Consider the following 25254-nt stretch of genomic DNA (forward strand, 5'->3'; position numbering starts at 1 on the left):
AATTTACTTTCTGTATTAAGCATGACTAACTAATAGGGTCATCAACATGCATTTGCATGTGATGCACGCTATTAGTTTCGGGGGGGTTGGCTGCGCGTGGAAAACGCACGTCCAAATGGGGGCTAACGGTGCGCTCGGCCTGAGCGCACCATACTGAATTGGCCTGATAGTTGGTGATTCGATTCTTAGGAATGTAGACAGCCGGGTGGCTGATGGGTGTGAGGATCGTCTGGTAACATGCCTACCTGGTGCGAAGGTGGCGGACCTCACCTAGATAGCATTTTAGACAGTGCTGGGGAGGAGCCAGCTGTCATGGTACATGTGGGCACCAATGACATAGGAAAATGTGGGAGGGAGGTTCTGGAAACCAAATTTAGGCTCATAGGTAGAAAGCTGAAAACCAGAACCTCCAGGGTAGCATTCTCTGAAATGCTCCTTGTTCCACGTGCAGGTTCCCAGAGGCAAGCAGAGCTCCGGATGAGTGGATGAGACAATGGTGCAAGGAAGAGGGATTCAGTTTACCTTTTGGGGAAGGGGGAGTCTTTTCTGAATGGATGGGCTCCACCTTAACCAGGGTGGAACCAGCTGCTGGCGCTAACCTTTAAAAAGGAGATAGAGCAGCTTTTAAACTAGAACAAAGGGGAAAGCCGACAGTCGCTCAGCAGCGCATGGTTCAGAGGGAGGTATCTTCAAAGGATACTAATGATGCATTAGAATTAGGGCATCCGAACAGTGAGGTTCCAATAATAAGAAAAGTAGTCCAAGTGCCTGTAACTAAAACCTCACCTGAGCTAAAAAATTCATATTTATCCTTATCAATTAGAAAGCAGAATGAAAATACAAACAAAAAACACACTTTGAAATGTTTGAAATGTTTGTATGCTAATACCAGAAGTCTAAGAAGTAAGATCGGAGAATTAGAATATATAGCAGTGAATGATGTCATAGACTTAATTGGCATCTCAGAGACATGGTGGAAGGAGGATATCCAATGGCACAGTGCTATACTGAGGTACAAATTATATCGCAATGACAGAAAGGAGCATCTGGGAGGCGGGGTGGCACTTTATGTCCAGGATGGCAGAGAGTCCAACAGGATAAACATCCTGCATGAGACTAAAGGCACAATCAAATCTTTATGGGTAGAAATCCCTTGTGTGTTGGGGAAGATTATAGTGATAGGAGTATATATCTGTTCACCTGGACAGTGAAATGCTAAGAAAAAATAGGGAAGCTAACCAAATTGGTAGTGCAGTAATAATGGGAGATTTCAATTACCCCAATATTGACTGGGTAAATGTATCATCGGGACATGCTAGAGAGATAAAGTTCCTGGTGTTACGATCCTGCTCGCGGAGCCCATCCTGCTCGCACGCCCTCCACTTATCACTGTGCCGGCCTGACGCCGCAGAACTTTCAGGCGGCCGAGGCCACCTCCGGATCATGCTGCCGCCGCCCCTCCACCTCCGCAGCATAGTGCTGCCACCGGGAATCCACTCCTACGTGGCTTGCAAAGCAGCCGTAGACTTCCTCCCACATGACAGGAAGCCGCCACTGCTGCTGCCTCCATCTAAGCGGCCCGAGTGCTGCCGCTGGGATCTCCCTCGCAGCAGGAAGTCACCTCTGCTTTCACTCCCTTTGTGGCGTGGAGCCGCCTTCATCGTCCTCTCTGCGGCTCTGCTGTAGCCGCCGACTTCCTCCATCCTCTGTGTTCCTCTAGGTGCGGGTGCGCGCCTCTTCACCATATGTAAAGGGCCAGTGGTGGGAAAAGTCCACGGCCCCACGGATGATGTCATCACCTTGTTCCCTAGTCCAGCCCTATAAAAGGGCTCAGCTTCACTTCATCGGGGCCTTCAAATCAGGTCCATGGTCATCCATGTTCCTCTTCTCCGGTCAAGGTCTTCCGTGGTCTGCTCCTGTCCAGATGGCTCTGTGTTCCATGTTCTTGATGTTCCTGGTCTCCTTCATCTGATGTTCCTGGTTTTGTTCCTCGTCGGAGCTCCTTCTTCTCTTGTTCGTGATCCTGAAGTCCTGATGTTCCAAGACCTGATGATCCACGTCCAGAAGTCCTGATATGCCTTGTCCAGAAGTCCCGATGTTCCTCGTTCCTCGTTCAGAAGTTCTGATGTTTCTAGCCCTGATGTTCCCAGTCCAGACGTCCCTGATGTTCTGTGTTCCAGTCCTGGTCATGAAGTCCTCGCCTTCGGCTCTTCATCCTGCTTCCGGATTCCTTGCTTGTCCACCTTTCTGGGCGTGCCACCGTTGTGGTCCATGACCAGTCCACGGGGGGCTGTGTAGGGCGCTTCGTGACACAAGGCCTGTCTTCATGTCTGCAGCACAAGTCTCTGGAAGACCCTTGTTTTTAATGCCAAGGTTTATTCCTGAATCTGAGTTCCGAAGTCTTGAATCCTGAGACTTGAATCCTGTCCTGGTCTTCTGAGTTCCTTATGCCTGCTTCCGTCCATGCCCAAGACTCTGCCAGAACCTGCTCAGTTTCAGCATGGTCCACGACCAGCCACAGGTGGCTATGTAGGGTGTGCCTTGGTGCAGGCCTCTCCTGAATCTTCGACATGTTCCCGGTCTCAAGTTCCACTTCTTTGCCTGGAGACTGCTTCACCTGGAGTCTGCTTCGCTTCCGGCATGGTCCATGACCAGCCATGAGCGACTGTGTAGGGCATGCTGTGATGCAACACTCACCCAGTACTAATACCTATATCCTGAATCCTTGCCTGAGACTCCCAAGTTCCACAAAACCTCGTCCAAGTCTTCCAAGTATCCTGAGCCTTGTCCAAGTCTTCCAAGTCCTTGTCTGAGTCCTTCAAGTATCCTGAGTCTTCTAAGTCCTCGTCTGAGTTCTCCAAGTATCCTGAGTCTTCCAAATCCTCGTCTGAGTCCTCCAAGTCAAGTATCCTGAGTCTTCCAAGTCTGTGTCTGAGTCTTCCAAGTGTCCTAAGTCTTCGTCCAAGTCTTCCAGGCTCCTTGTAACCTCGTCTGAGTCTTCCAAGTATCCTGAGTCTACATCAGAGTCTTCTAAGTTCCAAGCTCCATGTCTAGTCTTGTTCCTGCCCTCAGCCTCCATCTGGCCTCACGCACTTGTCGTTCCCAAGCGGTGGGTCCAGAAGGGCTACCGAGTGGCCAGAGGGCTACTCCTGAGACCAGCATTGCTTTGCTGGGACTTATTGGTACGTGTAGGTCCAGTCGAGGCCTGAGAATGCCTTGTTCCAGTTCCTGATGTTCCTTGCCTTCTTTTCAGTCCAGCCTTGTTCCTGTACCGCCCGTACCTATGCATACTTACCTCCCACAGTGTGTCTTGGGGCTCCTCTCTGAGCCACACATGGACCAAGGGCTCACTATCTCCCAGGAGCAGGCGACCGCGCCTTTGCGCCCTCAACAGGATTTGAAGACCCCGCGGTTGCAACACCTGGATGGAATAAATGACAGCTTTATGGAGCAATTGGTTCAGGAACTGACGAGAGAGGGAACAATTTTAGATCTAATTCTCAGTGGAGCACAGGATTTGGTGAGAGAGGTAATGGTGGCGGGGGGCCACTTGGCAATAGTGATCATAATATGATCAAATTTGAATTAATGACTGAAAGGGGAACAGTAAGCAAATCCACGGATCTAGTGCTAAACTTTCAAAAAGGAAACTTTGATAAAATGAGAAAAATAGTTAGTAAAAAAGGTTGAAGGAAGGCAAAACGATTACCGGCAAGGTTAAAAGATGAGGTGAAAGAGGCTATTTTAGCAAAAGATCTTCATTCAAAAATTGGAAGAAGGGTCCAACAGTAGAAAATAGGATAAAGCATAAGCATTGTCAAGTTAATTGTAAGACATTGATAAGACAGGCTAAGAAAGAATTTGAAAGGAAGTTGGCTGTAGAGGCAAAAACTCACAATAAAAGCTTTAAAAAATATATTCGAAGCAGAAAGCCTGTGAGGGAGTCAGTTGGAGCGTTATATGATCGAGGGGTTAAAGGGTTACTTAGAGAAGATAAGGCCATTGCGGAAAGATTAAATGATTTCTTTGCTTCGGTGTGTACTGAAGAGAATGTTGGGGAGATACCCATTCCGGAGAAGGTTTTCATGAGTAAAGATTAAGATGGACTGAACCAAATCACGGTGAACCTAGAAGATGTGGTAGGCCTGATTGACAAACTGAAGAGTAGTAAATCACCTGGACCGGATGGTATATACCCCAGGGTTCTGACCAACTAAAAAAATGAAATTTCAGATCTATTAGTAAAAATTTGTAACCTATCATTAAAATCATCCATTGTAACTGAAGACTGGAGGATAGCAAATGTAACCCCAATATTTAAAAAGGGCTCCAGGGGCGATCCAGGAAACTAAAGACCGGTTAGCCTGACTTCAGTGCCAGGAAAAATAGTGGAATGTGTTCTAAAAATCAAAATCACAGAACTTGCCAAAAGTCCCTGGTGGTCCAGCAGGATTCCTGGAGCAATTTCCTGCACTCGGGCCGTCGGCTGCCAGTATTCAAAATGGCGCCGATAGCCTTTGCCCTTACTATGTCACAGGGGCTACTGGTGCCATTGGTCAGCCCCTGTCACATGGTAGGAGCACAAGATGGTGCCGGCCGTCCATTGCTCCTATCATGTGACAGAAGCCGATGAATGGCACCGGTAGCCCCTGTGACATAGTAAGGGCAAAGGCTATCGGTGCCATTTTGAATACCAGCAGCCGACGGCCCCAGTGCAGGAGATTGCTCCAGGACCCCTGCTGGACCACCAGGGACTTTTGGCAAGTCTTGGAGGGGTCAGGAGGGTGGGGGATTGTAGTTAATTAAATTTAAAGGGTTGGGATGGGTTTTTTTTCAATTTTAATGGGAAACGAATACCGTATGTAACTAAAGGACGAATCGGGTTCCCCTGAAAACGGATGCAACAGATTTGGGTTCCGACGAATACGAATACCGAGACGAATCCATCCCTTCTGCACGTCCCTACTTGATGGACCCTTGGTCTGACCCATAATGGCATGTTCTTATGTTCTTATGTCCCCTACCATTTCTCTTCATTCAGACTTTGAAATACGTTGGTTCCATCATAAAATGTAAGTTCTACATTGTTTTAATTGTTTCCAAATTTAGCCAAGTAAGGTCCTCCTGGCCAAGCCCTGGCACTGTGAACTTCCAGAATATTCTTTGCACATTTCAGCTGTAGTTGGGAAAGTCAGTGGCAGTAGCCTGGAATTCTGCACACAGTGCAGCCAAAGAAGAAACATTTAACTTCAGAGTCTCCAATCTAAACAAGACAATGGGCCTCACAGACTAAAAAGATTGTCTTGGTTTGAGTCTATGACAAAAATGTTTAGTACAACTGGCTTTATGTTGGTAATAAAAAAGAGCCACTGAATCCAGGTTACACAGGTCATACTAGCTACAGCATAATTCCAATATCCAGTATTTACCTACATCATATGAGGGTGTAATTATACTGTAGACTATCTGTTCAATGTATTGTAAAATATAGGTCTCAGTACACATCTCTGACAGTTATGCTGGTACTGGTACTATTTTATAGCTTTTCTTGAACTTTGTAGATAGTGAATCCAATGCAGTTTATCAGTAAAATTACAGTATAAACATATAAACTATAATTAAGTCTAGTTAAACAAACACCCTATACAATGTAATTATAGTGTAATGTGTGGATAGCTTTGGGAGATTCCTGGCTTGGGCACAACCACTAAAGAAAACATAATAACACAGGAACGTAGTAAATGACAGCAGAAAAAAAAAAAACAACCGGCCCATCCAGTTTATTCCTGTCCAAACTGCTGTTAGCCATAGATAGTGACCATCAAGAATATATCTCTCCTTATCCGTTTTTTTTCATCCTTATTTGTACTCTACCATCTTGGGCAGATGAGCACACAAAAACCCTATTTAGTTCATCCCCAAAGCCCTGTATAATAAGTTCACCTCCAGCACTCCTCCTTTCCCAAGTCTGACCATAAAGCTTTGTAATAATTTAAACAACTGCTAGTACTAGCATGGCTGTTGCATGAACTTCCAGCTTCCTCACGGGCCGATACAGTAAAAGTTGCGGGAGAACCGGCGAGCGCCCGCTCTCCTGATGCACGCACAGGCCACTCTCCTGGGCGCACGATTCAGTAAGAAAAAATATGCAAATGAGGGCCCACGGTAAAAGGAGGCGCTAGGGACACTAGCGCATCCCTAGCGCCTCCTTTTTGACAGAAGCGGCGGCTGTCAGCGGGTTTGACAGCCGAAGCTCAATTTTACCGGCATCGGTTCTCGAACCCGCTGACAGCCACTGGTTCGGAAAATGGACGCTGGCAAAATTGAGTGTTCATCTTCCAACCCGCGGGCCATGGGCAGATTTTTAATTTTTGATTTTTTTAAATTTTTGGGGCCTCCGACTTAATATTGCTATGATATTAAGTCAGAGGGTGTACAGAAAAGCAGTTTTTCTGCTTTTCTGTACACTTTCCCGGTGCCGGCCGAAATTAACTTTTGCCTTTGGCAGGCATTAATTTCTGAAAGTAAAATGTGTGGCTTCGCTGCACATTTTAATTTCTGTATCGCGCGGGAATGACTAATAGGCCCATCAACATGCATTTGTATGTTGCGGGCGCTATTAGTTTCGGGGTTGGCCATGCGTTTTCCATGCGCTATTACCCCTTACTGTATAAGGGGTAAAAATAGTGTGTGGAAAACGCACGGCCAAACGGGGGCTAACAGTGCACTCAGCCTGAGCGCACTTTACTGCATTGGCCCGTCAGTGCCCTGCTTAGCCTACCAGACAGACCCAGCTATGGAAGCACCTGCGTTTCCACTAGGATTTCAATTTATTACAGAACCTGGAGAAGACAGACCGAGCTCTGTGAGTGCCTGTATTTCCACTAGAACTTCTAGTTAATATTATATTTTCATCCTGCCAGACAGCTAATTCTGTCATTCTGTTGTGGTCTGCCAGATAGACCCAGCTGCATGGCTGCCTGTTTTTCTGATAGGACTTCTGAAATTTCATATTACCCACTTTCTCATTCATTTTGGCAGCCCCAACATACACTGAAACTTTTGAGTAGGGCATGTTAACACTGAAACAGAAATAGTAAGTCATACTTCTACTATCTCGTCACTTTTTTGCAACTAAGGATCTTCTGTACTCATCCTCTGCCCTCTTAAAGTCTGTTACTGCTTTAGCCTCTCTCATCTGTTCTGGGGAGAGTGTTGCACACATCCAGCACCTTTCTTACCTCACCAATCTGCTACAGTCTTTTGAGGATGTATAAAGGTGAGCCAGTTGATCGAGTGTATCTGAATTTCCAGAAAGCATTTGACAAAGTCCCTCATGATAGACTTCTTAGGAAATTAAAAAGTTATGGGATAGGGGGCAGTGTCCTATTGTGGATTGGGAACTGGTTAAAAGATAGAAAACAGAGAGTAGGGCTAAATGATACATTTTCCCAGAGGAGAAAGGTAAATAGTGGAGTGTCCCAGCGAGCTGTTCTGGGACCACTCTTTTTTTTTTAACATATTTATAAATGACCTGGAAATGGGAACAGTGACTGAGGTGATCAAATTTGCTGATATCACAAAATTGTTCAAAGTTGTAAAATCACAAGAGGATTGTTAGAAATTGTAAGAGGACATTGCCAAATTGGGAGACTGGGCATGCAAATGGAAAAGAAGGTTAATGTGGGCAACTGCAAAGAGATGCACATAGGGAAGAGTAATCCAAATTATATCTACACAATGCAAGGTTTCACATTGAGAGTCACCGTTCAGGAATAGGATCATCATTGATAACACATTAGAAATTGATAATACATTGGAAATTGAGCTCCACCCCTCTCTCTCCCTGTACTCTCCAGCTCCACCCCACTCTCCATCTCCGCCCCTCTCTCTGTATTGTCCAATCCACTCTCTACTACCATATATGGAAATTGAGCTCTGCCCCTCTCTCTGGCTATACTCTCCATCTCTGCCTCCTCTATCACTCTCTGAATCATCCATTTCCTTCTCTGCTACCATACAGCACACCCAAGTTCAGCCTGCACTCTTCTACCACACATCTCAATTTCACACTTCCTACACTTCACAATATTTCCTTGTCCTTGAATGGACTTTTACTACAGGTTGGATATAATTACCCAAGGTCTCTTTCCTGCCTGTAGATGTAAAGGGAGGCGTGGGTGTGAGCCCTTGGTACTGTGGCATAGTTGATGCAGCCTTATAGATGAACCTATGAAGCCTATGCCAGCAGTTTGCAGACGCGCCCTGTAACAGGACAGACTGGAGCTTCACCTATACCAGCCATCTTCCCCACAGGTTGAGCCCTTGGGTTCTGGCGGCCAGCAAGTCTTAGGCAGGTCCCTAGGGCAGTGGCTGCAGAAAGAGAGAGTCCAAAGGTATGCTTGGGTCAGGACTGGCAACAGAAAGGAATGGAGGCAGACCAAGGTGGGGGCAGGCAGCAGACAAGAGTAGTCAGGTCCAGGCAAAAGATCAAGCCCAGGCAGCAGGCAAAATGTAGTCAAGTCTAGGAAAGAGGTTAGAATCTGGGAGTCAGGCCCAGGACAGAGATACACTGAAGACACTAGTTGAGATAATCATGGAAGGTTGGACAAGGCAGGCAAGGCTGGTCAAGGCTGGAGAAGACAAGGAAGGCTGGATGAGGCAGGCAAGGCTGAACAAGGCAAGCCAGAAGAATACAAGACAAGGCAGGAGAAGACAATGCTGAAGACACAGGAACTTGGGAATTCAGGCAACATGCCCTGCAAGGCAAGAGACCCGTTGCCGAAGCATCCAATGCTCCTCTGAAGGAGACTTACGTGCCGGTGATGTAGGTTTCCCGTCACGGGCCCTTTAAGACAGGGCATTTCGGGCATGCGCGCATCTATGGGAAGTCCAGAGGAGTGGTAGCTAGCAGCACCCCATGCTGCGCTGAGCAGCATCCAATCTCCAAGGCAGTGTCCTAGCTGCAGCACTGAGCTGTCAGTGTCGGGGTGAATGAGGTGGCTTGCAAGGCCACCCCTGAATGTAGACAACAGTATCCCATTTCTTACTGTGTACTAGTCCTTCAGATTTGTGCACCTCAAATGTATAACTCTATTATTTTTCAATATTGAAGCTTAGCTGCCAAGCAGTCATCTGCTCTTTGAGCTTTCTTAGATCACTTCTTCGTTCTTATTCAGTCTGTTCCCTCAGTCATGTCCACCCTGCTGCAGATCCTCACCTGCTAAAATCAAACCTTTCCTCCTAACTCCTCCGCAATAATGCTGACAAAGAAACTGAACAGCCTAGACCCAGGACCATTTCCTGAGACACTCCACTAATCATCACCTTTCTTTCTTCAAAGCAGGGGCGTCATTAACACTGTGCATATGGGACCCATGCCCCATGACGCTTTCTCAATGCCTCACATCTCTACATCTTCAACCATTGATAGAGCAGAAGAGGCCCTGTGGGACTGTCAACATTTCCTCGGCAGCCAAGAAAAAGGACCTGTGGGGGCTTCTGAGGAAGAGGGAGAGGTCCAGAGCATGCCTTATGTGTGTGTGTGTGTGTGTGTGTGTGTCTGAGAGAGAGAGAGAGACAGTGAAAGACTGCCTATGTGCATGAGAGTCTGCCTTTGTGTATGTGTGTGAGAATGAGAGAGAGAGAGAAAGAAAAAGACTGCCTGAGTGAGAGAGACTGCCTGTGGGTGTATGACAGTGACAGCCTATGTGTGTGTGAGAGAGAGACTGCCTATATGTGTGAGAGTGACTACCTGTGTGAAAGTGAGAGAGAGAGCAAAGACACCCCTGCTCATAAAGCAGGAGGCACCGCTACACCATTTTGCATCATTGTCACAAAGTGTTGGGCATGTAGTATATCAGTGGCATCTCTAAAAAGAATGACCTTCCATGCAATAAATAAAACCCTTGCCAGTTTCAACCATCTAGTAAAAATACCACTACTATAATTATTCTAGAGACATCAATCAGTAAAATTCTTCTCTTGGGAGTGAAGTCTGGAGTCTATACAGGATAGAACAGAATCACAATATAAACCCAGCACACCAAGTTCTTAGGGATGTGAATCGTTTTTCAACGATTAAAATTATCGTCCGATAATGTTTATATCGTCTTAAATCGTTATAGAACACGATACAATAGAAATTCTAACGATTTATCGTTAAAAATCGTTAAATCGTGTTAGTGCGCACTAACTCGAGTTAGTGCGCACTAACTCCCCGTTAGTGCGCACTAACTCGATTTAGTGCGCACTAACTGAAAATGATACAAATAAACACTTTCCAGGTCACTGAAGGTCAGTTAGGAATGAATATGTGTTCCTATTGGCTGGCTGCCCTCTTATCTATTGATGTTACCAAGGTTACCACTGAGGTGATGGTTGGGGGGATGGGAAATGGAACTGGAAACTAACGAACACCAACAGAAAATGAAACAAAGTGTTCACACTTCCCAGGTCAGTAAAGGTCACTTAGGAATGAATATGTATGTATGTATTCCTATTGGCTGGCTGTGCTCTTATCTATTGATGTTACCAATATGGTTGGGGGGATGTGAAATGGAAACAGTTGGAAGCTTGACAAAAAAAGTAATGTAATGATCAGCACTCACGTGACTAGAACTTGTTTGTTTATTATTTTTGTTAGCAGGCACCTGAAATGCTAGTGCATGTTGAATTTGCCAATCACTGTGCATTTTAGAAAGGTGGTCCTGGCTGGAACTGTACACAGTTCAAATATATGTAATTGATTGTTGGTAAGTGTATTTTTTAAGTAGCCACACTGGCACCAGTATGTTTACTTTTCCTCCTACTTAACTCACTAGCTCAGCTTTGTAAGAAGGGCTTCTCTGCTTGTGTGTTGTTTTTGTTTGGTGTGAGGAGAGCAGAAACATCAGATCTTTATTCAATCTACTACAGTCATCTCTTACAGTGCCCTATCCCTATTAATACCAGGAGTGTTGTGATCTTCCTGCACACAGTGCCCTAACCCTGATACCAGTCTGAGACAGCTCCCTCCCTGCATTACTAGTGAGAGGCTGGCTTCACAGACAGGGGGGAGCTGCGTGACCCTCACTCCTGACTTCCCCCATGTCCCAGCTAGTGAATGGTGTGTGGGTGAGGGGGGGGGGGAGGATGGTGAAGTCTGAGACAGCTCCCTCCCTGCATTACTAGTGAGAGGCTGGCTTCACAGACAGGGGGGAGCTGCCTGACCCTCACTCCTGACTTCCCCCATGTCCCAGCTAGTGAATGGTGTGTGGGTGAGGGGGGGGGGGGTGGATGGTGAAGTCTGAGACAGCTCCCTCCCTGCATTACTAGTGAGAGGCTGGCTTCACAGACAGGGGGGAGCTGCCTGACCCTCACTCCTGACTTCCCCCATGTCCCAGCTAGTGAATGGTGTGTGGGTGAGGGGGGGGGGAGGATGGTGAAGTCTGAGACAGCTCCCTCCCTGCATTACTAGTGAGAGGCTGGCTTCACAGACAGGGGGGAGCTGCCTGACCCTCACTCCTGACTTCCCCCATGTCCCAGCTAGTGAATGGTGTGTGGGTGAGGGGGGGGGGGGAGGATGGTGAAGTCTGAGACAGCTCCCTCCCTGCATTACTAGTGAGAGGCTGGCTTCACAGACAGGGGGGAGCTGCCTGACCCTCCCTCCTGACTTCCCCCATGTCCCAGCTAGTGAATGGTGTGTGGGTGAGGGGGGGGGGGAGGATGGTGAAGTCTGAGACAGCTCCCTCCCTGCATTACTAGTGAGAGGCTGGCTTCGCAGACAGGGGGGAGCTGCCTGACCCTCACTCCTGACTTCCCCCATGTCCCAGCTAGTGAATGGTGTGTGGGTGGGGGGGGGGGGGGGAGGATGGTGAAGTCTGAGACAGCTCCCTCCCTGCATTACTAGTGAGAGGCTGGCTTCACAGACAGGGGGGAGCTGCCTGACCCTCACTCCTGACTTCCCCCATGTCCCAGCTAGTGAATGGTGTGTGGGTGAGGGGGGGGGGGAGGATGGTGAAGTCTGAGACAGCTCCCTCCCTGCATTACTAGTGAGAGGCTGGCTTCACAGACAGGGGGGAACTGCCTGACCCTCCCTCCTGACTTCCCCCATGTCCCAGCTAGTGAATGGTGTGTGGGTGAGGGGGGGGGGAGGATGGTGAAGTCTGAGACAGCTCCCTCCCTGCATTACTAGTGAGAGGCTGGCTTCGCAGACAGGGGGGAGCTGCCTGACCCTCACTCCTGACTTCCCCCATGTCCCAGCTAGTGAATGGTGTGTGGGTGAGGGGGGGGGGGGAGGATGGTGAAGTCTGAGACAGCTCCCTCCCTGCATTACTAGTGAGAGGCTGGCTTCACAGACAGGGGGGAGCTGCCTGACCCTCACTCCTGACTTCCCCCATGTCCCAGCTAGTGAATGGTGTGTGGGTGAGGGGGGGGGGGAGGATGGTGAAGTCTGAGACAGCTCCCTCCCTGCATTACTAGTGAGAGGCTGGCTTCACAGACAGGGGGGAGCTGCCTGTCCCTCACTCCTGACTTCCCCCATGTCCCAGCTAGTGAATGGTGTGTGGGTGAGGGGGGGGGGGGGTGGATGGTGAAGTCTGAGACAGCTCCCTCCCTGCATTACTAGTGAGAGGCTGGCTTCACAGACAGGGGGGAGCTGCCTGACCCTCACTCCTGACTTCCCCCATGTCCCAGCTAGTGAATGGTGTGTGGGTAAGGGGGGGGGGGAGGATGGTGAAGTCTGAGACAGCTCCCTCCCTGCATTACTAGTGAGAGGCTGGCTTCACAGACAGGGGGGAGCTGCCTGACCCTCACTCCTCCGGGGTATTGTGATCTTCCTGCACACAGTGCCCTATCCCTGATACCAGGGGTGTTGTGATCTTCCTGCATGCAGTGCCCTATCCCTATTAATACCAGGAGTGTTGTGATCTTCCTGCATGCAGTGCCCTATCCCTATTAATACCAGGAGTGTTGTGATCTTCCTGCATGCAGTGCCCTATCCCTGATATCGGGATGTGTGCAAGAAGATCACAACACCCCCGGTATCAGGAATAGGGCACTGTGTGCAGGAAGATCACAACACCCCTAGTATCAGGAATAGGGCACTGTGTGCAGGAAGATCACAACACCCCTGGTATTAGGGATAGGGCACTGTGTGCAGGAAGATCACAACACTCCTGGTATTAATAGGGATAGGGCACTGTGTGCAGTAAGATCACAATACCCCTGGTATCAGGGTTAGGGCACAAGTTCTAGTCACATTGACTGATCACATTACTTGTTTTGTCAAGCTACCAACTGTTTCCATTTCCCATCCCCCATATACTGTCAGTAGGAAACTTGGTAACATGAATAAATAAGAGGGCAGCCAATAGGAATACATATTCATTCCTAAACTGACGTTAACTGACCTGAAAAGTGTCAAATTGTATCATTTTCAGTTAGTGCGCACTAACTCCCGTTAGTGCGCACTAATCGGAAAAAACGATTTTTAACGATTTTTTAACTAAAAAATCGTGCCTAAGACGATTTTCTTGCCCTGCCACACGATTTCTATCGTTAAGACGATATGGAAAACGATTCACATCCCTAATATCCTGTATTCACAGAAGCCCCCTCAACAAAGAATGCAGAGCAGAATTAGGATACGTTCCCATACCACTCACCATAGAAAAATAATATTCAAATTCTGGTGACAGCTCACTGTAAGAGCAGCACATTAGCCTTCCACACCACAGTAACATTGTGTAATACTTACAAACCCTGCAAAAAATGAACTCAGAACCTATAGGAAACCTGCCTTACCATAAGATACTAAGTGCCAGACTCAAACAGTAACAACCTTACCCATGAAAAGGCAACACTGCAAATATTAACCAGGCCCTAAAATACTAATACACCTCCTATTAGGAAAACAGAATAAGTCAGGCTGCTATAGAACCCTACACAGAAACAACACACTAGCAAAATACCTCATCTTGATCACATATGCAAAACACAGACAGACCCTCACCAAATACAGAATAAAGAGACCATAAGAACATAAGAAAATGCCATACTGGGTCAGACCAAGGGTCCATCAAGCCTAGCATTCTGTTTCCAACAGTGGCCAATCCAGGCCATAAGAACCTGGCAAGTACCCAAAAACTAAGTCTATTCCATGTTACCATTGCTAATGGCAGTGGCTATTCTCTAAGTGAACTTAATAGCAGGTAATGGACTTCTCCTCCAAGAACTTATCCAATCCTTTTTTAAACACAGCTATACTAACTGCACTAACCACATCCTCTGGCAACAAATTCCAGAGTTTAATTGTGCATTGAGTAAAAAAGAACTTTCTCCGATTAGTTTTAAATGTGCCCCATGCTAACTTCATGGAGTGCCCCCTAGTCTTTCTACTATCCGAAAGACTAAATAACCGATTCACATCTACCCATTCTAGGCCTCTCATGATCTTAAACACCTCTATCATATCCCCCCTCAGCCGTCTCTTCTCCAAGCTGAAAAGTCCTAACCTCTTTAGTCTTTCCTCATAGGGGAGCTGTTCCATTCTGCTTATCATTTTGGTTGCCCTTCTCTGTACCTTCTCCATCGCAATTATATCTTTTTTGAGATGCAGCGACCAGAATTGTACACAGTATTCAAGGTGCGGTCTCACCATGGAGCGATACAGAGGCATTATGACATTTACCGTTTTATTCACCATTCCCTTTCTAATAATTCCCAACATTCTGTTTGCTTTTATGACTGCCGCAGCACACTGAACCGACGATTTCAATGTGTTATCCACTATGATGCCTAGATCTCTTTCTTGGGTTGTAGCACCTAATATGGAACCCAACATTGTGTAATTATAGCATGGGTTATTTTTCCTATATGCATCACCTTGCACTTATCCACATTAAATTTCATCTGCCATTTGGATGCCCAATTTTCCAGTCTCACAAGGTCTTCCTGCAATTTATCAAATCTGCTTGTGATTTAACTACTCTGAACAATTTTGTGACATCCGCAAATTTGATTATCTCACTCATCGTATTTCTTTCCAGATCATTTATAAATATACTGAAAAGTAAGGGTCCCAATACAGATCCCTGAGGCACTCCACTGTCCACTCCCTTCCACTGAGAAAATTGTCCATTTAATCCTACTCTCTGTTTCCTGTCTTTTAGCCAGTTTGCAATCCACAAAAGGACATCGCCACCTATCCCATGACTTTTTACTTTTCCTAGAAGCCTCTCATGAGGAACTTTGTCAAACGCCTTCTGAAAATCCAAGTATACTACATCTACCGGTTCACCTTTATCCACATGTTTATTAACTCCTTCAAAAAAGTGAAGCAGATTTGTGAGGCAAGACTTGCCCTGGGTAAAGCCATGCTGACTTTGTTCCATCAAACCATGTCTTTCTATATGTTCCGTGATTTTGATGTTTAGAACATTTCCCACTATTTTTCCTGGCACTGAAGTCAGGCTAACCGGTCTGTAGTTTCCCGAATCGCCCCTGTAGCCCTTTTTAAATATTGGGGTTACATTTGCTATCCTCCAGTCTTCAGGTTCAATGGATGATTTTAATGATAGGTTACAAATGTTTACTAATAGGTCTGAAATTTCATTTTTGAGTTCCTTCAGAACTCTGGTGTGTACTGTATACTATCTGGTCCAGGTGATTTACTACTCTTCAGTTTGTCAATCAGGCCTACCACATCTTCTAGGTTCACCGTGATTTGATTCAGTCCATCTGAATCATTACCCATGAAAACCTTTTCCATTTCGGGTACCTCCCCAACATCCTCTTCAGTAAACACTGAAGCAAAGAAATCATTTAATCTTTCTGCGAAGGCCTTATCTTCTCTAAGTGCCCCTTTAACCCCTCGATCATCTAACGGTGCAACTGACTCCCTCACAGGCTTTCTGCTTCGGATATATTTAAAAAAGTTTTTACAGTGAGTTTTTGCCTCTACAGCCAACTTCTTTTCAAATTCTCTCTTAGCCTGTCTTATCAATGTCTTACATTTAACTTGCCAACGTTTATGCTTTATCCTATTTTCTTCTGTTGGATCCTTCTTCCAATTTTTGAATGAAGATCTTTTGACTAAAATAGCTTCTTTCACCTCCTCTTTTAACCATGCCGGTAATCGTTTTGCCTTCTTTCCACCTTTCTTAATGTGTGGAATACATCTAGACTGTGCTTCTAGAATGGTATTTTTTAACAATGACCACGCCTCTTGGACATTTTTTACTTTTGTAGCTGCTCCTTTCAGTTTTTCTCATTTTATTTTTCTCATTTTCTCAAAGTTTCCCTTTTGAAAGTTTAGCACGAGAGCCTTGGATTTGTATACTGTTCCTCTTCCAGTCATTAAATCAAATTTGATCATATTATGATCACTATTGCCAAGCGGCCCCACCACCATTACCTCTCTCACCAAGTCCTGTGCTCCACTGAGAATTAGATCTAAAATTGCTCCCTCTCTCATTGGTTCCTGAACCAATTGCTCCATAAAGCTATCATTTATTCCATCCAGGAATGTTATCTCTCTAGTGCGTCCTGATGATACATTTACCCAGTCAATATTGGGGTAATTGAAGTCTCCCATTATTACTGCACTACCAATTTGGTTAGCTTCCCTAATTTCTCTTAGCATTTCACTGTCTGTCTCACCATCTTGACCAGGTGGACGGTAGTGTACCCCTATCACTATAGTCTTCCCCAACACACAAGGGATTTCTATCCATAAAGATTCAATTTTGTATTTAGTCTCATGCAGGATGTTTATCCTGTTGGACTCTATGCCATCCCAGACATAAAGCGCCACACCTCCTCCCAGGTGCTCCTCTCTGTCATTGCGATATAATTTGTACCCTGGTATAGCACTGTCCCATTGGTTGTCCTCCTTCCACCATGTCTCTGAGATGCCAATTAAGTCTGTCATCATTCACTGCTATACATTCTAATTCTCCCATCTTACTTCTTACACTTCTGGCATTAGCATAAAAACATTTCAAAGTTTGTTTTTGGTTTGTATTTTCATTCTGCTTTTTAATTGATAGGGATAAGTTAGAATTTTTTAGCTCAGGTGAGTTTTAGTTACAGGCACTTGGACTATTTTTCTAATTACAGAAATATGTAGATAAAAACTGAACTGGAATCCCCAACAAGCCAGACTCTAAATGCAGTACAACAATAGAAAGGCTGTCCTGAAATGGGATTGGGCCTTTCACTGACAAGTATCAGTGAAAAGGACCAATCGGGAACAGCCCTGCTGGAGAAGGGTCTCTGGCAGGCGTTTCTGGTCTGGAGAGGGGATTTGGGGTCTGGTACCAAATGGACCTCAGAATATGCCATTTCAGGTACAGGAGCCTGAGTCTGACCTGGAACACTTGGCCCATCAGGCCAGTCCTTGGGGGGAAGCTTCGATCAGGCCAGCTGCGTGAAGTTTATTGCCTCTAAGCAGGTGTTAAATGTCTCACGGTAGTAGGAGATGTGCTAGGCAGTCTCTTGCTTAGCGTGCATCCTTGCATTGCAGGATAATAGCTAATAGCCTCATTTATATGGAATTTACATGTGATGAGCGCTATTAGCTATTTGCTTGTTTGGATGCACGTTTTGGACGCATTATTGCATCAGGAGTTATTCTAGTGCGTCCAAAACGCGTGTCCAAACATGGGTCAAGCTGTGCGGTAGCCTGAGCGCACTGTCTTGCATCGGCCTCAAAGAGTCTGTGTAATAACTAAAGAGATGCTAGAAGACCCATCTAACTTTGAGTAAAGAGACCTTTAAGATTATTGAGGATCCCTATCTGGAGTCTTCATACCCTGGGGAGAGAGAGAATTTATCTCTCTGTGCAGAGACAGTAACTATATATTTTTGTCAGCTCGGAAGGGGTGTCCTGCCCATCTGATATCCTGCCCACCTGGGGACTCTATTTTCCCAAGCAGTGGCACGTAGTAGTTTCCCTCGGATACCTGAACAGATTGAAAAAGTGATTGCGAAAATAAAAGACTCTGTGGTACTGTGGATTAAATCGTCGTGCCATTCTTCACCAGATTTCAACAGTAAAGACTTTAATTTTCAACACTAACTCAGTGACTCCAGTGGTCTTATTTGGCATGCTCAGCACACATCGTGGCATACAGATACCCATTTCCCAGGACAAGAGCAAAAGCACAAAGGGTCACCCCTAGAACTCCAGGCCTTAGAAGTAATCTCTCCCCCCCCCCCCCCCCGACAAAGAATCCAGCAGGCCCTGGAAGTAAGAGACTGTGTTCAAGCTAGCCTGATAAAGTTCCAGCCCCAAAGAGTCAAAACAAATTCTTTTATGGCCCTATCGTAGCAGTCCGCACCTGGGGACAAGGTTAGACATTTTTTCTTTTTTGGAGCACAAGTACAGAGCGGACATTGGAGTTTATGGACTGTATTAAATGGGAGTGTCTTCAGTCAGTTTGACCTTACAGGGAAACTTGTCCCTAGCCCATGCCCTGAGAGACAGTGTTTCCCACCCTGGGAGATTTGTCCCATAGCTCCCCAAGGTTAGGAAGGTGACTCCCTGGAAAGATGGGGTTAAATTTATATTTCCAGTCACCCATAGATTTGAGGGGGTGGCACACACTTTAACCTCTCTTTCTCAAACATACACACACATACAAAGGCGGTCTCACTCTCACACACAGAAAGGCAGTCTCTCTCACTCTTATAGTCACTCTCTCTCACAAACACACACAGGTGGTCTCACTCTTACATAAGCAGTTTTTTCTCATACACATGAAAACACACACATATAGATAGACTCTTACTCTCACACAGGCAGTCTCTCTCTCACACAGGCAGTCACTCTCACTCTTACACATACACAGTAAGCGTCTCACTCTTATACAGGTAATCACTTATACACCCACAGGGGGTCTCACTCTTATACAGTCATTTTCATGCACATGCACGTGTACACACACACACACACACACACACAGTCTCGCACACAGGAAGTCACTTTCAAGTACACACAGAGGCAATTTCTCTTTCTCTTTCCCATGCACACACAGGCAGATTCTCTCTCAAACACACAAATACACAGGCATTCACTCACACACACACACACACACACACACACGCACAGGTAGTTTTTCTCCCTCACTCTCTCACACACAGGCATACTCTGGACCTCTCTCTCAACCGCTGAGTGCAGGGAAAACTGGCGGCCCCACGGGGCCTCTTTCTCAACTGCAAGGGAAATGCCAGTGGCCCCGTAGGGCCCTCTTCCTTGGCTGCCAGCTGCAGGGAAACACTGGCGACCCCACAGAGTCCGTTCCTTAGCTAATAGCTGCAGGGGAAATGCCAGCAACCTTGCAAGGCCTCTTCTGCTCCGTCAGCAGCTGAAGAGACGGAGACTCTACGCACCGAGGAAGAAACTTGGGGCATGGTGACGGGCCACATGTACCCAGTGCTAACCACCACACCTCTTTTGAACAGAAGTATTTGTTTACTATTTCTTTTTCCTTGTCCCCCTCCACACATTCCTCCTTGTTGCCTTTCAGTCTTACGATCCCATCTCTCCACTCCTCCTATCACTGACATGCCTGAAAAAAACCAGAGACTTTCATTCATTTGGAAGGCACCAGGGGTTTCATTGGCTTATCATAGCCAGGTCAAGGCTCAGCAATGGCCATCTGTAGACAGGTCTCTATTATGGGCTTCAGTGTAACCCCAGTGTAGCTAAATAAGTACTGAATAATGTATTTGCAGAGATGTTATGGTGTCTTTAGCTTACACCATAGCTAAGCACAGAGTCCTATGCCTGCAGTGTACTTTGTTTAGGTAACACTGAGGGCCAGCAATACTCGCCTTTTTCCCATAGAACAGGGCTTCTCAAACCTGTCCTGGGGACCCCACAGGCACTTGGGTTTTCAGGATATTCACAAGGAATATGCATGAGATAATTTTGCATATATGGTGTCTCCATGATATGTAAATCTATATCATGCCTATTCCTTGTGGATATCCTGAAAACCCGACAGGCTGTGAGGATCCCCAGGACAGGTTGGGAAGCCCTGCCATTGATACAAAGTGAGAAATGTTCAACTAGCTCAGGGTGGCCTGACTCTGGTCCTCAAGAGCCACAAACAGGCCTAGTTTTCAGGATACCCACAATGAATATGCACAAGATAGATTTGCATGCACTACCTCCATTGTATGCAAATCTATCTCATGCATATTCATTGTGGATATTCTGAACATTTGGCTTGTTTGTGGCTCTTCAGCACCAGAGTTAGGCCATCCCTGAGCTAGTTGCACATTTCTCTGAACTAGCTGACGTAGTTGCAAACCATGCTGGAGATTTTAATATGCAGACCGGTATGCAAATTCTCAAACAGAAATGACATGCATTGTTTCTCTTTGAAGATTAGCAAGTGTAATGTCTGCACGCACAAAGGCTGAGAGTGATTTGCACGTTTTGGTGCGGGTGGCTGTGTGTGGTAATAAACTATTTAACTCCCCACACCTAATCGTGCCAGAGGAAGACCTCATGTACCATGGCTAAAAGGTTGTGTGCGCTTTTAGCAGGGAAAAGGAGAGAAGTTTCAAACAGGTCAGTTCAAACTAGGTGAATGGCTTTGAAAAAGTCCTTTCCGCTGGTAGAAATCTTAAGTGTCTGGTAATTGCTATAAAGCATATTGTTAAAGCACAATCACTTTTTAGATTGCCATCCAGAAGATAATATGAAATAGTTTCAGTTGCATCTATTGCATTTCTAGATGTGAAGTTTACTTAAATGTAAGAGTACAATGTAATTACGTACTAGGTGGTGTAGCATAATTATCATGCAATTAAAGTGCAGCTAATAGGCCCCTATTATGAGGTATATTATCAGACATATTTGCATTTGAAATGCCTTGATGTTGATATTTAAACTGCGACTTTTGATTTCTGGCTCTCACTAGTTTCCACCATTGGACTGAACGATCCGAATCCGCAGAAGCAGCTTGCCTTTCCATGCCAGAGTGTGGGGAGACGGGGGGGGGCACGAGGTAGTGCAGGATTACAGATATAAAAACGATGACACGCAGAACACACGAAGAAAAGGACCGGCAGGAACATCTTCCGTGTTCGGAAGCCAGGGAACAAGAGCCTTGAGCCGTCTACAATAAGAAGCAAATAATATGTTTCCTTCCTTTGCTCTGTGTAATCCCTTCCTTTGCTCGGTAGCACAACTGTTTCAACCTGGTTTATCGCTAAACTTTCTCTTGCAATAAACTGCATTGATATTAAAGATTAAAATGTAGTCAAGAAAGATAATTCCAATACTCGGTTTCATTTTCTTCTCATATGACAGAGAAATAGGATCCGATCATCATTTGATACATTTGTCGTCTTGCTGAGTTGTCACATTATTGTTTACAGTAAAACTTCAGATATTCTAACAGATAAAGTTTCTGCAATTCACTGTATCAAGCAAATTCCATCCTCAGTCTTCAAACATGCAGCCTTCCTTCCTTCCGTCTTGCAGGAACTTCTGAAGAAGGGACTGAGTTGGTCTCCAAATCTCCTTTATATGTTGATGTAATAAATGGTATGAGAACCAGTTTTCACCCGTCCGTAAAAGGCAAAGCCCCAGAAGAATTGCTGAGACCCAAATACCTGAGAACTTCAATTGGACTAATTCTGCAAGTTTAAGCTTTCTGCAGAACTGTAGTGTCCAGCATTTCCGTGCTTTTTATTTCTTCAATTTGCTTATTTTGTTCCGGTGACTTTCTTTCTAAAGGCTGGGAGAAGACAGTTACGGCCTGGGTAGACAAAACATCCCCAGGGAATTCTGCAGTTCTTATGACATTTTCTCACAAATTCTGAGGCACCCCCATCTCTGAAATGGGAACTAATTAAGGCTCTGGTTTTGGAGAGGGCTTATCGGAGCAATTTAACCCCATGCACACCATATGCACACTAGCTAAGCAGCACTATTAATGCATTTCTTTTCTGAAATTAATTAGATTGGAGCTAAATGTAGTTATAAAAAAAAAAACCCTTAGCACACCCATGTGGATATGTATGCCAAAGCAACCAATGATAGTCTAATTTGCATCTATGCTATAACACTAAACAAATGCCATGGCTTCAATGCTGATTTCTTTCCAATATCACCATGTGTGCTGTTATAATGAAATAGGGGCATGAAATCTCTTTTATTTCCTATAAACAATAAGGATTTCTGCATCTTCACAGATGGAAGAAAACCACCTATCAGCTCTTAGGAAGAATCAGTTTGCTTGGGGCCCTGGGCCTGCTTCTACTCCAGTAGGAAAAATGTGCTATATTTAATCGCTCAGCTGATCTGAAAGAACATTTTTTTTTTTTTAAATAAGATTTAGGAAGTTTAAAAAGCAAATTCAGTAAAAAAAAAAAAACATTCTGGGGAATATGACTCAACCTTGGTTTTAAATCGCACAATGCTTATGGAAGGATGTCCTTGAGAATTAATATTTCTATGCATCAATGACAAATGCTGGGGCAGGATAGGAGAAGGCCTGCAGCTCATGCAGTCCTGTCCTCCTCTGCAGATTACGGTTCTGACCTGGATTTAGCCATTCCCCTCCCCCTTCCCACACAGAAGGAACTCCGATTTCAGGGTGGTCAGTACGGCAATGACTGGGTTACTTACAGATAACCCCCAGCAGGGGAGGGCGTGAAACAACGTTGGCAAACCATTTTCTTGTACTGGCTTACAGTCGTTAGAGCAAGGTCAGGCGGACTGAAATCTCCTGTGTAAGGCCTCTCTGGTCACGCCGTTCCATCCAGTTCTTATTAGAGAGTAAGTGAATTCCATTTTCAGCAATTCTCCAGTGTGGATGTTCTGTGTGCTCCTGACAGCTCCCTCCACCCCTCTGCTCTTTGCCTGATGATTACGTGGTACTTGGTTCAACCTCCCACACCCTTCAGTAGCATTTACAGCCTCAAGAGCCCAAGGAATAGGAGCGGCTCTATCCTATTTCCCATTTGTAACATTTCAGGTTTAATGGCAAACAAGCTGATGCAGTTTGCTGCTCTATAGGACTGCTGCCTGCAATAGATCCAGGGATTAAATAACCTGCAAACCAGACATCTCAGCCTCTCACCCTTGAAGTACGCAAGCAGGCCTGCTTTTCAGAATATCCAGAATATGTCTCCTGAGAATAAACGACAGCAGCATCACTTCTCCACCCAGTCTTCAGAAGCACTTTGCAGTCTAGCGTTCAGAATATCCATCATAAATATGCATGAGAGTATTTGCATATGTCAACCTACTTCTTATACCCAATGTACGTAAGCATATCCCATGCATATTCATGATGGCAACCCGAAAACCCAACTGGCTGGGTGCTCCTGAGAACTGGGTTGACTCATCCACTGCATGCAAATAAATCTCATGAATATTCATTGTGCATATCCTCCAAAACAGAACTGTGTGCCACCCTCCAAATCCTGGGATAACATAGTAGCATAGCAAATGAGGGCAGATAAAGACCAAAATGGCCCATCCAGAAATCAAGGACCCTTGAAAGGAAAGGACATTTAAAGCAGATTTCTGCATGCTTTTCTAACTCCTGTCCTCTCTCCATCTCAGGGTCTATGATGCAGCCACCTCTGGGGTGAAAACTTTTCCCTGCCTGGGAATAATAGTGTATCTTCCTCTCCAAATCATCCAGAAGGTTCTCCTTTTCTCTTATCTGACAGACAGGCCTTTTTTTTCCTGCTGGGACTTGGGGTACCTTTTTTTCCCCTCTACATCAGTCCCTGGGCGATGACAGGAGGGTGGGGCTGGATTAGGGAGGAGAGAAACTCTTCTCTGCTCTGTGCTGTCACTGCAGGCTGCTGCCTGGGAGGAAGGGGGCTTAGATGGAGCAGGAAGCAGACAGCTCTTCTCCGCAGGGCACCAGCCCCTTTCGCTCTGAGCAATAGAGAACAGCACCATAACCCGGTAGTTGTCCATACTATTAACCATTCTGTACCCTCTCGTTTTAATTGCTCTTATTAGCACTATTGCTTCTCTTTTTAACTACTTTATGTCTTACTTTGGCAACACATATATAAATTTTGTCGTGACAATAAAGTCCCGGATGTAAATCTGAGAGAAGCAGCGGTGGAGGAGGGGAGTAGCACTTCTTTCTCTCTTTCACCCGCTGTTGCTTTCCCCCAATGCCGTAACAGTGGCAGAGGCACCAGCATGTAAAAGTGCTGCCCTCTTACGCCTCCTGCTGACGGGAGGAAGGATGGGAAGGGGGTTGCAGGGGTGAGGATCATTCTGAGACTGAACCCTGCTGCCGGTTGGGGGAGCAGCGTTACTGGTGGGAGGCACTGGGTAATTGCCCCAGGTTCCCCACCCCTGAGGGCAGCCCTGCATTTGAGTTTCAGCATCTTTCTTTCTAGGGGGGGAAAAAAAGTACTGCTGATATATCTTAGTTAATAGTATCTTGTGTAGGGGATCGTAGAGCATTTTCAGACATATGTACAAAAGACCTATAAAATGGAAGCATAATTGCAAAAGAGTGAGTCGCAGGGTGGCAGCAATCTCAGCGCACCCACTTCTGGTTGCTCTGCCGTTTGGTTACAAAAGCGGAAAGATTCGCCTCGTAAAACATTGAGATAAACGTGAATATAAATGTGCGCCTTTGACTGACTCCGCGCAGTCTGCCTCTACTCTGCCACCTAGAGTCAGAGCTTGGCTCCCCTGACCTGCTGAATTCACAACGAAATTTGTTTCTGTAACAAATTGAAATTAATTGCAGGTGGGTTTCAAAATCCGGCAATATCTGAAATAAAAGAAAGAATTAGCCATGTGAGATGATCTCTACAAACTGCAGCTGGATCAGCCAATTCGTCCAGATCTCTCTGGATGCTGGGTGACATGCTTGGTGAGGTATAGCACAACTTAACATAAGCAGAAATCACTGTTCCCCTGAGAACAATGACTTCTGCTTAACTCTGTTTACTAGGCATGCGGTGTACAATGTGTAAGCTGCTGTTACCATGTGTCCCTGCTCCCGGAGCCTTACTCCTTGCTGTCCTGCACTGGAGCAGGCATGCGGTGTACAGTGTGTAAGCTGCCTGTTACCATGTGTCCCTGCTCCCAGAGTCTTACTCCTTGCTGTCCTGCACTGGAGCAGGCATGCAGTGTACAGTGTGTAAGCTGCCTGTGTCCCTGCGCCTGGAGTATTCCTCCCTGCTGCCCTGCACTGGAGAAGGCATGTGGGCTAAGCCCATAGCTTGTTGCTGATTTCCACTGAAAGCATCAGGTCTGAGTTTCCA

At 45.9% G+C, this 25254-nt stretch overlaps 1 protein-coding gene and 1 long non-coding RNA gene across 4 annotated transcripts in view; one reads left to right on the top strand and one right to left on the bottom strand.

The window, feature by feature from the left end:
* The window catches only part of LOC115091292, a 130982-nt gene extending 109743 nt beyond the window's left edge, over positions 1 to 21239 (top strand). Inside the window, exon 3 of the long non-coding RNA XR_003856665.1 lies at positions 20916 to 21239. This is a non-coding gene — a long non-coding RNA (uncharacterized LOC115091292). The remainder of the gene's footprint in view (positions 1 to 20915) is intronic.
* GRM7 (glutamate metabotropic receptor 7) overlaps positions 1 to 25254 on the bottom strand; it is an 827253-nt gene that overhangs the window by 466723 nt on the left and 335276 nt on the right. The gene's annotated exons all lie outside the window — the stretch shown is intronic.

Source organism: Rhinatrema bivittatum, chromosome 4 (assembly GCF_901001135.1).
Source record: "Rhinatrema bivittatum chromosome 4, aRhiBiv1.1, whole genome shotgun sequence".
Classification (NCBI taxonomy): Eukaryota; Metazoa; Chordata; class Amphibia; order Gymnophiona; family Rhinatrematidae; genus Rhinatrema; species Rhinatrema bivittatum.